We start from the raw sequence: 12,062 nt of genomic DNA on the forward strand, positions 1-12,062 counted from the left end.
GTTGTGGCTGGAGCTAAAATTTTGAACAACAAGATGCAAACAGAAGTATATGTGACTTCTAGATAGTGTCTTTATTATTTATCTATTGCTGTGTGGCAAAACATAGCAGCTTCAAACAATAAGCATTTATTTTCTCACAGTTCCTGAGAGTCAAGATTTGGGATCAGCTAAATTGAGTAATTTTGTCTCAGAGTCTCTCATGAGGTTGCAGTCAAGATGTGAAGAAGGACTGAAGTCATCTGGGATTTGACTGGGCTGGAGGATCACTTCCATGATTCACATGTCTGTTGACTGAAAGTCTCAGTTCCTCACTCTCTTTTGGTGGGTGGCTTCAGTTCCTCACCATGTAGACCTTTCCATAGCGATGCTTGAGAGGCAGCTAATCTCATGCCATGGCAGCTAGCTTCCTCCAGAGTGACCGATGAGAGAGCAGAGAGAGAAAGAGAGAGAAGAACCACAATGACTTTTATGAAATACCCTGGGAAGTCACGTTATAACTGCTTCTGTATTCCGTTGGTCACATAGAGCAACCCTGAGTCTCAGGAGGGGACTGTACAAGCATGTAAACACTGGGAGACAAGGATCAATGGGGGCCATCTTGGCTGCGGTCTTCCACAGTGTCCTTAAAGGCATGTGCATTTCTTCTTATTTTGAACTTCTAGTTTTTTCAGTATTATAAGCAGTTGTGTGAGATAAAGCTGAGCAAAGCAGATTCTATACAAAAGCCTGTGAACAAAAGGTTCTCAACAGTGTGACCATCCTCTAATTTATTTGTATTCTTCATTCTCATTAGGAAAAAAATAAAAAAGAAAATATTTATTTCTTAGAAGTAGAACAGCTCTGACAGTAATATTTACTGAGAATTCTGTTCTCTAACCTGCGAGGAGTGTTTTTTGGATTGTTTGAAAGCAATTTAGAGAACATGGTCTGAAACAGAAACATTGCTGTCTTATTCATATTCATTGCAGAAATAATTATAGACTATTGTTGGCAAACTCGCTGTATTTTTTAAAACAAACTATAAACGATGTGGTGTAAACTGTGTGTGGCATAAAAATGAATTTTCATATTGACCTCTTCTGCTACTGCTTTCCTGCTATATTCATGGAGGAGTTGTCCATTAAATCCTGTCTTTAACAAATCCAAGAGAATGCTCATATTGTTAACTACTATTTGAAGAGAAGTTCACATCCTATATATCTGTTTGGCCCTGTGTAAATAATAGTGAATTGATGATAGCAATGGTTAAAAGCATTGACTGCAGGTCAGAGATGTATGGTTTCAAATCCCAGTCTGTTCTCTTCCTAGCCATGAGTGCTGTCATTTATAAAACGGGAATAATAATACCTAATTCACAGGGTGGTGTTGTGCATGAGACACACAAGGCTCATAATAAGTACTCAATAAATAGAATTATTATTAGCTAAATGTATTTTATGTATTAGGATTAATAGCTTTGGTGAATGCTTAGCATATTTCACATAAAAAAATGTTTCCTTTAAGGCAATTTCTTCCCAATTTTTTATGTCTATGAAATTCTACTTATTCATTACCTCCTCTAGGAAGTCTGTCTGGATTCCTGGTCTTTTTAAGATAACATCTTATGCATAACTCTTAAGTGCAGGGTATGAAATACTTTGTTATTCTTGGCCAATATTTATGAATATTATATATTATAAATTTAATGTTTTAGATAAATAAAATTGTTGACTAAGAATATCTCATGCAAATGATTAATCCGTAAATATTAATGAGAGCGTACTGTTTGATAGTTAAGATTGTGTGTCGGCTTGGCTGGGCCATGATTCTCAGTGTTTATATGTGATCACTCCCATGATTGAATCTGTGGTGAGTAGCCAATCGATTGAAAGGGAGCTTCCTTGGGGGTGTGGTCTGCATCCGAATATAAGCAAGTGTTCTGGCTTTTTTGCTCACTCTGGATCCTGCAGCTGCCTCCTATTTGTCTGACTGCTGGCTCTTGGGACTTAAGCTATCAACTTAGCTGCAGATCTTGGAATTTCTGAATCTTCACAGCCTGAGAGTGGGAGCTTTGCTCTCCGACCTGCTGATCTTGGGTTCGCTAGCCCCTCCGGCTACGTGAATCCAGAGAAGCCTCTACCCTGATCCATGGACTTGGGTTGCTCCAGCCTCTACAATTCTGTGAGCTAATTCCTTGATATAAATCTGCCTCTCTATATATTTATACGCTTCACTGGTTTTGCTTCTCTAGAGTACAGCCTAAGACAACTGTACTTTTTTTTTATACCTACTTTCTTCAATTAACAATATATTATAAATGTTTTCCATGTCAGTAAACATGAAACTTTATAATCTTTTACAGCTACATGGTATTCTATTTATTGTATGCATCTATTATATTCAGTGGTTTTTTGAATAGTATTTATTTTTTTTTAATTTATTTTCCTGTCCTTTATTTGCTTCAAATTTAGTTTTACTTCTCTGTCTCTTCCTGTATATTGCAAAAAAAAAAAAAAAAAATTTTTTTTTTTTTTTACATATTGTAAGGTCCTTGTATTAAGGGGTAAGCTTTGTGGTGAGGTGTCTTATTTACCTAGTGCTGCTATAACGCAAATACTACAAGTGGATGGTTTTAAAGAATAGAAGTGTCTTTTCTCAGAGTTCAGGAGGCTAGAAGTTGGAATTTAAGATGTGGCTCTAGAAGGAGGTCCTTCCTTGTGTATCGCAGCTCCTAGTAGCTTCTGGTAAATGCATCTGTCTCCACCATCTGTCTTCCACTCTGTCTGTTGTGTGTGTGTGTGTGTGTCTGTGTCTGTGTCTATTCTGGTCTTTTTATAACTCTAAGGTGCTAGGTTTAGAGTTACACTGGTACATGTATACTTCAACTGATTGATTACATTACATTAGATTACATTATGGAATGTGATTGCATTACATTGGATGTAAGGTAATATTATATAGACATTACATTATGGAAGGTAATCTGCTGTACCCAAGGCCAACTAATTTAATCACACATATCTACTCCATGATAGCAACTACACTAGTGTTTGACCAAACCATTGGTAATCATAGCCTAGCCAAATTGACACATAAATTACCTTGCCTATTAGATAATCTGCTCCTGTATAAATCAACCATCACAGGAGGCAATTCTTCATGGATTGATCAGATTTCTGCACATACTGAGAGTGGAGGCACTGACAGCCTTTGTTTTGGACTATCTTTTTAAGGATGGTTGTATGGAGCCCTGGCGGCACAGTTACTAGGAGCTCTGCTGCTAACCAAAAGGTTGGCAGTTTGAATCTACCAGCCACTCCTTGGAAATCCTATGGGGCAGTTATACTCTATCTTATAGGATTGCTATGAGTTGGAATAGACTTGATTGCAAGGGTTTGGTGTATAGTGAACGACCTTGGAAGACATAGTGTCTTCCTCTGGAGCAGAAGTCAGGTATGAGTACTGCCCAATATAATAAGGATTATGTTCTCCTCTGGAGCAAAAATCAGGCAGGTTTGCTTGTACACCATTATAAAAGATTGGGGATTCCTAGTTTAAGAGTTCCTCAACTATGACTCAAACCCACTGTATGCTTAGCATTTACCTGGGCCCACCTCCATGTCACCCCTGCGGCACTGGGGGGAGGGGCAAAATGATCTCATGCAAATATAAAGTTTATGCTGCTTGTTTTACTGTGAGTGATAAAGTCCATTGTCCTGACTCAGTAGTCTAGAGCCTTCTGCCAGCGTCCAGGCTAACTTGTTAGCTTGCAGGTAGGGTAAATTCTCATACTCTTTACAGTTCTTGACAAACTTTATGGCATTTATCTTCTAGTACTTGTTATTGTTAACAAAGCTAACCTTTAATAAGTGCTTTCTATGGCCTAAATATTACAAGCATTTTTTTTTCTTTCAGTTGTCACACAATCATGAATAGAATGTTATTTCTCCATTTTATAGATGAAGAAACTGCATGAAGAGGTAAATAACTTGCCAAGATCATACCATCAGGAAGCGATGGAGTTGGAAGTCTTTGGACTTTCAAATTATAACTTTTGCATTCCCCTATAAAACAGTTTAATGTACAAATCACTCCTGTAATCGGGCCAATTTCTTAACCCAAATGAATGAATTTCTTGGTTAAAAAGAGGGAAGAGAAGATATTTTTGGGTAAGGAGGTCTTCCCCACACTCTTCAAATCACATGGCAGGAGGCGAACACTCTAGGTATGTACTTAGCCTGGCTGAGGGGAATAGAATATAAGTGTTGAGCATAATCCCTGCTCTCAAGGACCTTGGAATCTTGTTTGGGAAGGAAATTTACCCATAGGAAGTAATTAGAAGGTAAAGGAGTATTTAATTAAGCTCCACATTGAATGGTTCAAGTAATAAGTAACTTACAAGATGAGGGAAAGAAGCCATCATTGAGGCTTGGATTTATTCCAGAAAGATTTGTGCATGAGGCTGGGCTTGAGCAGAGCTTGAAGGAAGGGAAAGTCAGTTCCAGGTGGGGTCAAAAGCCTAAGAAAAAATTCGAGGAGAAAGTGAACATACTTGCTGTGTGTTCCAGAAGAAAATACTATCTGTGCCTATTTTTCTCCAGATATGAAAAGAACCGTTTTCCAGTTTTGCATCTTTTTTAAAAATCACAACATACAACAACCAAAAAAGAAAGAAGAAAAAAAAAGTCTAAAGCATACACAAAGAAACAAAACCCGCCATGATATTTTCTCATTTGCACTTAACTCAGAGTTTTCCAGCCTTTTTTCCTGGTGTGGACGTTGCCACAGGCTCCTGACATTCTTAACTTGATTGGATCCCTGCAGTGCAGCCTACTTCAGACTACCTTTTTTAGACCACTTGAAAGTTTTTCGATTTATTCAGCAGAATATATCAGCCTGTCAGCTTTGGAGAGCTAGTGCCAGCAGAAGATATATCTTTCCTCAGTAGGTGGCACTGGATGCCAATTTTCTTTGGGGTGAGCACTTGTTTGGAGAAACCTTATGTGGTTTGAGTACCAGTCACATTTCAGTTGACCTTCTGCTGTGTGTGAGTGGGGAGAGGAGCCTATTGTGTTATTTCTTTGCTTTGTGATTAGCAAATTACTTTTTGCTTAAACTGGGTCATTCCATCTCTTTTTCTTGCCTGAGCAATTTATCTGCCTCTATCATTTCCTAGATGTTGATATCACTGTCACTTTGCTTCAGATGGTGTCCCTTGAGTCCTTGAAGTTCCTGCTATCTATCTCCTCTTTGATTATTTGCCATCAGCTCTGCAGAATGGCTTCACTCTCTTCCTGCTGTCCATCCTCATCACACAAGCAATCTGGTTCAGCTGAATTGCCATGAGCCTTCCCCGCTGGGCTTCAGTGAGGAAACAGCAAGATTTCCTCTGGGACTGCCAGAGACCTCTGGAAGGTGCCTCCTTTACTCCGTATAGCACATGACAGAGCCTGAAGGCAAAACACACCCACTGCTGTCAGTTTTACTAAGTGGACTTTATAAGGTGACACTGACATCAAAAGCAATAATGGAAGAAGGAAAGGACTTCTCTTTTGTTTCTGGGCTTTAATTCTTCCACTCTTTTTCTGCCCTTTGTGAATATGAATTTTGTCTTTTTTTGCAAAGCAAATTACCAGGAGATTAGTTAAAAACTTTTTTTTTTTTTAATTTCAACCAAATGGATTATAATTCCAGGCTGAGTGACCTTAAGATTTACTAAATTCTAGTAAGTGAAAAGCCCAGAAGAGGCCATTGAGCCCCTATCCCCTGTTTCTAGGAGGAGGGCCTTTAAGCATCTCAGACAGATGGGTTTTGCAGCTATTTATAGTCATCTTGTAAAAAAGGCAGCAGGAGGAGAACCTGGCTTATGGTAGATGGGTCTGTTTTTAACAAGTAACATTTAGTAGTAATGAGGATTGTACACTATTAATAAAACAGCTAAGAAAAGAACTGGAGAATTATGGTAGCTAATGGTCTGAAGAACATTTACTATAAACCTGATTTTATGATACATTTTAGAAGAGCAATTTGATCATAAATATTCACTCTCTCGTGACATGTTGCACATAAAGTCTGATCCCAGGAACATCTTTAAAATATCTCCTAAAATTATAGGAGACAAGAAAAGATAGCTTTCATATGCTAGGAAGTTTTCTTATGCCTTTGCCACCCTTGGAGTAGGAACACTCAGTCAAATTATTTCTCCTAGAGATTTACCCTTAGGGAAACTCACAGTAAAGTGAAAAGGTCAACTCACTGAGAATATTTAAACTTCTATAAAAGGATGAGACATTCCTTTGGGTAGTAGGTGGCTCACAGGTATCTTGACTTTGGCTTTCGTTATAATCACAAGGACTTCTTACTATTTCTAGAGTCAAAGTGTTTGGGCCTTTACTCACATCATCTTCTTTAACTTTGCCCAGTGTGTGTGTTCTCTCTTTCCCTCTACCTACAGGTGAAGGCAACTATCAGCTCAGTCTTGCTTTAGAATTGCTAAAGTTTGTGCAAACTCCTTCACCTTATCCCAGACACTGTGGGCAGGCCCATAATTTCAAGCATGACTAGTAGCGCACGTTAAGAGATATTTTCCTCCTAATACTTCTGTAGTTCCTCCAGGCATAATTTAACCTGGGTGTAAATAACCTCTGCTTCCGTTAGACTAGAAACAAACAGGAGAACCTAATTGTATTGCCACAGAAGTTGCTATTTTTCTTAGATCTGAGGAGCAATTCCTTATACAGTCTGAATGGGGAATGAAAAATTATGTTGAATAAGGAAAGGTAAAAGAGATAAAAGAAATTTTTAAGTTTTCTGTAAGTCAGGCCGTCAGCATAGGCTTTTTATTTTTTGCCTTTAAATTTTTTTGGGTGTATTTTTTATCCTTTGCTTTTTGTGTATTCCCAAAACAAAAAAACATACTTGTATTCTGTCATGGATTGAATTGTGTCCCCCACAAAAATGTGTCATGATTCCCAGTATTGTGGGGTTGTCCTCCATTTTGTGATTTTTCTATATGTTATGAATCATAATCTCTGCCTGTGGTTAAAGAGGATTAAGGTGGGATGTAACACCCTTGCTCAGGTCATATCTCTGATCCAATGTAAAGGAGTTTCCCTGAGTTGTAGCCTGAACCACCTTCTATCTTACAAGAGATAAAAGTATAGGGAAGCAAGCAGAGAGTTGGGGATCTCATACTACCATGAGACAAGAGCCAGGAGAGCAGGGTGTCCTTTGGGCCTGGGTCCCTGTGCTGAGAAGCTTCTAATCCAGGGCAAGATTGATAAGGACCGTCTTCTGAGTAAGTATGAAAGCAGAAAAAACACATCCCAGTGGTAAATAGGATGTCCTTGTGTAAAAATGAGGTATTATATTCAATCTGTGGTCTTTGCAGGAATATTTTTAAACTACTTGTGTTGTTTTTGAGAGTTACTTTTGCTAAAACTAGAAAAAAAAAATCCATAAATCTACATAGCCAGTCATGCTAAAAATCCAACATGTCCACTACACTGAAAGCAAACAAACGCTTAAGGCACCACTTTCATCCCTCCACATTGAGGACCGTCTCTTTCCCTCATATATGTGATAGGAATCATCTGATCCACGGATGAACAAGGGTGTCAGTGTTAGTCTAAATACTGCAATATTAATAAAGGTTAATTTTTAAAAAAAAAACACAAAAATTTTTAAAGATAAATAAAATTTTAGGAAGCCCTGGTGGCATAGTGGTTAAGTGCTATGGCTGCTAACCAAAGAGTCGGCAGTTCAAATCCGCTAGGCACTCCTTGGAAACTCTACGGGGCAGTTCTACTCTGTCCTATAGGGTCACTATGAGTCGGAATCGACTCGACGGCACTGGATTTGGTTTTTGGTTTTGGTAAATAAAATTTTAAAACATCTTCTTCCCAATTCCTATGGATTTCCTTGTATACCCCTTGGTGGTCACCATCTTGGAGACCACTATTTTTTGATAATATGATAGAGTTAATAACCTAAAAAACTATCCATTTAAGGTGAGTCTTATTTTATTTTATAGTAATGGATATGAGCAAAGACAAATTGTCACGGTGGAGTAATCCCAGTAAATCCTCAGTTGAAGAACAGTAGCTACAAGTTCTGACTACTGTTCCGAATCACCTCAGTTAAACTCTGCTAACTCTATGAACAAGGGCTATCATTGCTGATGTCAGATGGATCCTGGCTGAAAGCAGAGAATACCAGAAAGATGTTTACCTGTGTTTTATTGACTATGCAAAGGCATTCGACTGTGTGGATCATAACAAATTATGGATAACATTGCAAAGAATGGATGTAGTTATCCTCATGAGGAAACCGTACCTAGACCAAGAGACAGTCATTAAAACAGAACGAGGGGTTACTGCATGGTTTAAAATCACGAAAGGTGCGTGTTAGGGTTGTATCCTTTCACCATACTTATTTAATCTGTATCCTGAGCAAATAATCAGAGCAGTGGGCTACACAAAGAAGAACAGGACATCAGGATTGGAGGAAGACTTACTAACGACCTGCGATATGCAGATGACACAACCTTGCTGGCTGAAAGTGAAGAAGACTTGAAGCACTTACTGATGAGGATCAAAGACCACAACCTTCAGTACGAATTACACTTTAACATAAAGAAAACAAAAATCTTCACAAGTGAACCAATAAGCAATATCGTGATAAACGGAGAAAAGATTGAAGTTGTCAAGGATTTCATTTTACTTGGATCCACAATTAATGCCCATGAAAGCAGCAGTCAAGAAATCAAATGATGCATAGCATTGGGCAAATCCTCCACAAAAGATCTCTTTGAAGTGTTAAAAAGCAAGGATGTCCACTGTAAGGACTAAGGTGCTCCTGACTCAAGCCATGGTATTTTAAATCGTGTCATATGCATGTGAAAGCTGGACAAGGAATAAGGAAGACTGAAGAAGAATTGATGCCTTTGAATTACAGTGTTGTTGAAGAATATTGAATATACCATGGACTGCCAGAAGAACTAGAACATCTGTCTTGGAAGAAGTACAGCCAAAATGCTCATTAGAAACGAGGATGGGGAGACTTTGTCTCAAATAGTTTGGACATGTTATCAGGAGGGGCTAGTTCTGCACAAGGACATCATGCCTGGCAGAGTAGAGGGTCAGCAAAAAAGAAGAAGACCCTCAATGAGATGGATTGACACAGGGGCTACAACAATAGGCTGAAGCATAGCAATGATTGTAGGATGGCACAGGACGGGGCAGTGTTTCGTTCTGTTGTGCATAGAGTCACTATGAGTTGGAACTGATTCAGTGACACCTAACAACAACAACAACAACTGTATGAATTCCATAAAGTGCAACTTTTTACAGAGGAAAATTCCAGCAATTAAATCCTAATTGAGCAATTTAAAGTATAGTTTTTTTAACCCAGACTTAATATTTGCTGGGGTATAGTGTTAAACCCATTAGGTACCATCTATGAGAAATACTGTCTGTCTTTTGTCAATCTTTTTTATGTGTGTAGATTAGATAAAATACCTCAGATCTGAGCTTGTGAGCTGCAAGATGGTATTAATGAAAATGCAGCCACAAATGCTCTGTGACTGCTGGAGAGCTAAAACGTTTACTAATGCAATCGATCTTAGAAAACTGGTTAGAAAAAAATGAGCATAAAAGAGATTAAGAGTGTTGTTTTGGGGAGTGGGGATATATAAAACAAAACTTCTGATTGGTTCCCTTTGATTTTAGATTATTAAAAAGACTTATTTCTTACATAAATTGGGAAATCCTTGTTCTATATAGCTATAAGTTTAAGATTAATTTCTTTGTAAGTACTTTCTTAAAACCTTAGGGTACAATATACGGTATTTAACTCTGGGAAAGGTGGCAATGGTTTCCTCTAATCCAGGGATAAATATGGGACAGTCTATTTTCTCTTCAAACATTTTGTACTTACCTTCTAACTTTTGAAGTATAAGCCACCTAACAATAGTAGAAACAGTGCCTGTATATTATAGAGGCACCAAAGAGCCCCCTGATGTTATATAAAGGAACAATTGATGGTAAAACCATCTTCAAATTATGGCTTAGAAACTTTTGAGATGTATCTGAACTATTCAAGTTTATTTGTACTAAAGAGGCTAGTATCAGGAGGTGTGACTTCTTAACAGAGAAGTGTTAAAATTTTTATCCTAAGTCTCTTTTTGTGTCATTGTGTTAAATCAGCAAGTGTATTTGGGAATAGGTACAATGAAGAGTCTTATCCTCAAAAACTTCTTGATAATAACATTCTCTTCTTTCTGGCTTATGTTGTGTGGTTTAGGCATTAAAAATGCTGAATGTATTCTATTCACATATTGTATATCCCTTGGACATCAAGCAGATTTTGAATTCCTTTATAGTGTGAGAATCACATCTCTCTCTCTCTCTCTTTTTTTTTTTTTTTGGTCAAAGTGATAGCTTTTTTTCCTTTAGCATTTACAAAAAAAAAAAAATGTGCATCAGAATCTATTAATGCTTTCTATGACATTCCTACAGAGGAAGATAAGGCAAAAAAAAAAAAAAATCCCACAAAATCAGTCCAAGTTTTTGTTATGAGACTCCTGACTGAATACTGTGCAATAAGAGAATGTATTTGACTTTCAAATAAATTATGGCGTAATTAATAGGCTTATATTGATTATTGATCGGGGCAAATTTTAGAGACATTCATGAATCTTCATATTCTGGAAATTTCTAGAAATATGGAGAAAATGTCTTGCAGAGGACCTTATTGTTTATACCTAATAGTTCTCCGTGTTTGGGTTGAAATTTTTCCATTTTAATGGTTGTAGATAGTGGTTGCCAAACAGCTGACCATTAGAATAGTGGTGAGTGAGGAGCAAGATCTCTAGCCCCACCCTCAGAAATTCTCATTCAATGATCTGAGGTGAGGCCCAAGAATCAGTCTTTTTAAAACCACCCCATGTGATTCTAATAATAAATCAGATTTGAATTTAAGTATGGAGATTGTCAGATTTATCCTAATAGCAATTAGAAAGGAAAACAAACAAACATGTTTTTGAAAGGGCAGAATATCAGGCAACCACAGTATCAATACATGAAATAGAGGACATTTTCTTCATAGGCCTGCTGCTTATTATATATTCCTGGCAGAAGCAATGTGACTTTGTTCCCAGGTGACAAAGGCCTGGCAGACATAATGATGAGGTATAATGAGAAGGCAGCCATAGTCCCTCGGGAAGAAAACTAGAAGAAAGCCCACCCTCTCTGATTTTATTTACCATAAAATAAAATAACAGAGGAAGATGGGAAAGTCAGTCAATAGGGTGTCTAATTGCCTTTTCTCCATTAAACGTTGATGTGGAGGAGCACTTCTTTGATACAAACAAATAGCTGTGGGAAGCAGTCCAGGAATATTGAAATGCATGGCCAGCTTCCTTGGATTTATTAGGAAGAGGCTACAAGTGCTTAGGAGAATCCCAGCCTGCAGTTCGGTGCCACACTGTAGCATGACTGATGAGATGGCATAAGGTCATGGAGAAGGACAGTTAGTTATGTAATAGGAAGTTGAAATTCAAGTTTTTGGACTCACACAAGTGAAAGTCACTAGATAGGATATTCCAAAGTGAGGTGGTAGATCACCTTATGTAGAATTTACAAAAGAAATGGAAAATATCAAATTTCACACCTGTAAGCCCCTCAGCCCTTAAGAGAATGTATTTGACTTTCAAAAAAATTAAGGCTTAATTAATAGGCTTATATTGATTATTGATCAGGGTCAAATTTTAGAGACATTCATGAATCCTCATATTCTGGAAATTTCTAGAAATATGGAGAAAATGTCTTGCAGAGGACCTTATTGTTTATACGTAATAGTTCTCTGTGTTTGGGTTGAAATTTTTCCATTTTAATGGTTGTAGATAGTGGTTGCCAAACAGCTGACCATTAGAATAGTGGTGAGTGGGAAGCCATCAAGCTGATTCCGACTGATAGCGAGGGGGCCTTAATTCATATCAAAGCTATAAAAAAGTTGAGCAAGTGGACACAGAGAGATTGCCGAGAAAGGGTAAGGGATATGTGAGGATGTGCATGGGGGCTGTG

This window comes from Loxodonta africana, chromosome 1, assembly GCF_030014295.1.
Source record: "Loxodonta africana isolate mLoxAfr1 chromosome 1, mLoxAfr1.hap2, whole genome shotgun sequence".
Lineage (NCBI taxonomy): Eukaryota > Metazoa > Chordata > Mammalia > Proboscidea > Elephantidae > Loxodonta > Loxodonta africana.